The sequence below is a fragment of the Capricornis sumatraensis genome, chromosome 15, assembly GCF_032405125.1.
Source record: "Capricornis sumatraensis isolate serow.1 chromosome 15, serow.2, whole genome shotgun sequence".
Lineage (NCBI taxonomy): Eukaryota > Metazoa > Chordata > Mammalia > Artiodactyla > Bovidae > Capricornis > Capricornis sumatraensis.
In genome coordinates this window covers 65,384,159-65,388,535 of record NC_091083.1, presented here as the reverse complement: position 1 = coordinate 65,388,535, position 4,377 = coordinate 65,384,159, and positions in this window count along the sequence as shown.

Sequence of the window (4,377 nt, the reverse complement as noted above, 5' to 3'; positions counted from 1 at the left end):
AAACAGATACAGACTCACAGAGGGAACACACTTGTGGTTGCCAAGGCAGTAGGGAGGGAGGGAGGGACTGGGAGTTTGGGCTTGGAAGCTGCAAACTGTTCCATTTAGAATGGACAAACAACAAGGGTCTAATGTGCAGCACCAGGAGCCACCTTCCCCATCCTGTGATAAACCATGATGGGGAAGGATATTTACAAAGAATGTATCTATATATTTATCAATCCCAGTCTCCCATCCCCCGCTCCCCATTATGCCCACATGTTCGTTCTATACATCTGTGTCTCTATTCCTGCCTTGGAAACGGATTCATCTGTACCATTTTTCTAGATTCCACATATATGCGTTAATATATGATATTTGTTTTTCTTTTTCTGACTTATTTCACTCTGTATGACAGATTGAGTGGGAAGCTGCTGTAAAGCTCTGTGATGATCTGGGGGTGGGGGGGGGGGCTGAGGTGGTGGTATGGGAGGCAGGTCCAAGAGGGAAAGGATATATGCATACACAGAGCTGATTCACTTCATTGTACAGTGGAAACTAACATCACATCATAAAGCAATTATATTCCAATAAAAAAAATAATGTTTATATGTTTATATTGAGGCTTTCCCGACGGCTCAGACGGTGAAGAATCTGCCTGCAGTGCAGGAGACCCAGGTTTGATCCCTGGGTCAAGACGATCCCCTGGAGGAGGAAATGAAAACCCACTCCAGTATTCTTGGCCTGGGAAATCCCCTGGACAGAGGAGCCTGGCAGGCTTCAGACCATGGGGTCACAAAGAGTCAGACACAATTGAGCAACTAACACCCACATATTTCAGGAGCACACACACATGTGTATAACTGAGTAACTCTGCTGGGTGGCAAAAACTGTCACAGCATTGTAAGCCAACTACATTTCAATAAAAAGACACAAACAGAAGCAAAGAAACAGGTCATGGGGATGGCTGACCTCCCGCCTGTACCTCCACGGGGAAACACGGCTCTTCTAGTAGGAGCAGGAGGAGACCGGAGTCCCATCCCCATCATCAGCTGAGCCCCGTTCCTGGTCACACACTTCCCCCTCATCATACATGGAGCTACAACTCAAAGGGCAACAGAGGAGGGGATGTGGAGGACCCAGTCCCGCTGCTTAACACTCAGCTTCTCTGCAAAGGCGCATCCCACTCATGGAGGACTGAGCCTGTCAGCAGTGTCCACGTTACAAACTACAGCCTCCACCTTGGCTGTACGGGCCCCGAAGAACTGAGTGCTCCTGAAGGGGGTTGTCTATGCGTGCGTGTCTCAGGGGTATATGTGTGCTCATGTGTGTGTGTGTTTATGCGTGTAGTCATGCATACACACGGCTGCTGCTGCTGCTGCTAAGTCGCTTCAGTCATGTCCGACTCTGTGCGACCCCATAGACGGCAGCCCACCAGGCTCCCCCGTCCCTAGGATTCTCCAGGCAAGAGCACTGGAGTGGGTTGCCATTTCCTTCTCCAATGCATGAAAGTGAAAGTGAAAGTGCACTAGGTCATAATTACTGATGTCAGAGGAAAGTGTGTGATTATGTGTGGGTGTGAGCTGGAAGTGCGTGATTGTGTGTGTGTTGCCATCTTGGTTTGTGGTGTCACTTGCCTGTTTATATGAACCTACATGAGTGTAGGTGTGGGGAGTTCTGTGTCCAGTATGTTTAAGTGGACTTAGTATACTGAGTGTGTCTGTGAGGCTGAACATGCATGTGTAGCTGGGTCTAGCAGTCTGTTTCCTGACATTAGGGGTGTGCATATGTGTTTGTGTGTGTCCATGCATGTGTGCACAGGAGGTGATGGCAGAGTTACAGGGAAGTCCCCTCCGTTCCTCTGCATGGCTCTCCTGGGGTATTGGCACAAAGAGCCCAGGGCTTTCCCCAACTCCAGAATTCTCCATGGCTCCCATTGACTCCACACCAGCCCCTGTGCTGGGTCCTCCTCTAGGGCTCACAGAGCAGACAGGAAGTGTAGAAACCATCAGGCCTTTCCCTGAGAGGCCAGAGTTCCCCTGGACCAGTCCTGCCTTTGAGCCCATGCTCCCCCGCCTCATTCTTGAGGCACGAAGGAATGAGAGGAGCTGGCGGCATGCTCCTTAACATCCTTCTCCTGGCCCCCACTTACCCACTTATGCATAAGACCAGCCCTCCTGGTCCTCACAGGAGCTGAGGCAAAGATCAGATTCAGCGGACAGTGGCGCAAATATTGACCAAAGCCACTCTCGGTGTTTGCTCTCCGCATGAGCACTTCCTCTTCCTCCACATTTCAAGCACCAGGGGGCATTGGGTGCCGGCCAGTAGACACAAAGGAGGGGGGTTCTCACCAGCCCCTCCTCCCTGCAGCGCCATTCTGTGAGCACCCGCCACATGGAGGCTGGTCTGCAGCCACATCACCCTCCACCCCAGGGATAAAAGCTGGTTCTGCTCACAGCTGTGCTTAATAAATCCCGGGCATTTCATAAAAGCTTGTTCAATGGATAAAGAATGTACCATTGAATGGCCCCTGTAGTAATGACTGTGGCAGCATTCCAGAGCCCCTCCTTCACTGAATCTTCCTCTGGGCACTGTCTTAGCTCCCTACCACTGCTATAAATCACCACCAGCTTAGTGACTGGCAAACACAAATTTATTATCTTAACCATTTTGGATCTCGGAAGTCCAAGATGGGTCTCCCCGGGCTAAAATCAAGGTACTGGCAGGACTTTGTTCCCTTCTAGAAACTACAGAAGAGAATCCACTTCCTGGCCTTCGTTCCTTGGCTCATGGTCCCTTCTTCCATCTTCAGAACCAGTAAGTTAGGATCATTATGCTGCCGTCTCTCTCCTCATCTGCCTCCTTCTTACACTTTTAAGGACCTCTATCATTAAGGGCCCGCCTGGGCCCACCTGGATAATCTAGCATATTCTCTGATTTCAAGGTTAGCTGATTGTTAAGTCACTTCAGTCATGTCCGACTCTGTCCGACCCCATAGAAGGCAGCCCACCAGGCTCCCCCGTTCCTGGGATTCTCCAGGCAAGAACACTGGAGTGGGTTGCCATTTCCTTCTCCAATGCATGAAAGTGAAAAGTGAAAGTGAAGTCGCTCAGTTGTGTCCAACCCTCAGCAACCCCATGGACTGCAGCCTTCCAGGCTCCTCCGTCCATGGGATTTTCCAGGCAAGAGTACTGGAGTGGGGTGCCATCGCCTTCTCTGAGGTTAGCTGATTAGCAGCCTCAATCTCATTTGCAAGTGTTAGTCCCCCCTTTGTTAAGTTATCTGATGTGAAGAACTGACTCATTGGAAAACAGCCTGATACTGGGAAAGATTGAAGGCAGGAGGAGAAAGCGACGACAGAGGATGAGATGGTTGGATGGCATCACCGACTCGATGGATATGAGTTTGAGCAGGCTCTGGTAGTTGGTGATGGACAGGGAAGCCTGGCGTGCTACAGTCCATAGGGGTCACAAAGCGTTGGATGCAGCTGAGCGACAGAACTGAACTGTTACATTACCTAACATGTTCAGGCTTTAGCACATGAGCCTCTTTAGAGGACAGTTACTCTGTTTACCACAAGTACTGAGCCTGCAATTTGAGCAACTGCCATGTCCAAGTGAAGTCTCAGTCGTGTCCAACTCTTTGCAACCCTATAGACTATAACCTACCAGGCTCCTCTGTCCATGGGATTTTACAGGCAAGAGTAATGGAGTGGGTTGCCATTCCCTTCTCCAAGGGATCTTCCCGACCCAGGGATCGAACCTAGGTCTCCTGCATTGCAGGCAGACGCTTTCCCGTCTAGCCCACCAGGGAAGCCAACTGCCACCAGGGAGCAAAACTGAATTCATTTTAGTTCCACAATCCAAGTAGAAAAACCATAACCAGACATTCCCACTCTGCATGCTTTTATTTTACCAGTAAAATGTAGAACTTTACGAAGACAACAACACCCAAACATTGTTTTGTATTATGTCAAACGTCCACCAGTGAGAAGCTTGGCATTACAGAATAAATCTGTGTACAGCCTAAGAAGGTAAGGAAGCCTGGGGCAGAAATGGTCTGAGAGCAAGAAAAAGCATGGCCTGGATCTTGGAGCCCCAAGTCTTGCCCCTGTCCAGCCTCTGAGTGCCTGGCATGGCCCTTCAAGGCCATCTTAAAAGTGGAAAGTTGGACAGAATGAGTTCCCCTGAGGGAAGTTCCAGAGCCAAACTGGAGACTGGAAAGACCACCCACAGCTGCTCTGTGAGGTCACAGTGCCAGCAGTTCCACTTGACCTGGGAGAGGTTCCACACAGCACCCTTCAGGGCACACTAGGTGGGAGCAGCAGCAGCAGCCACTTCCTCCTCACCGACTCCCAGAGATCCCCACCACCAACCCCCATCCCAGAGAAGGACATCG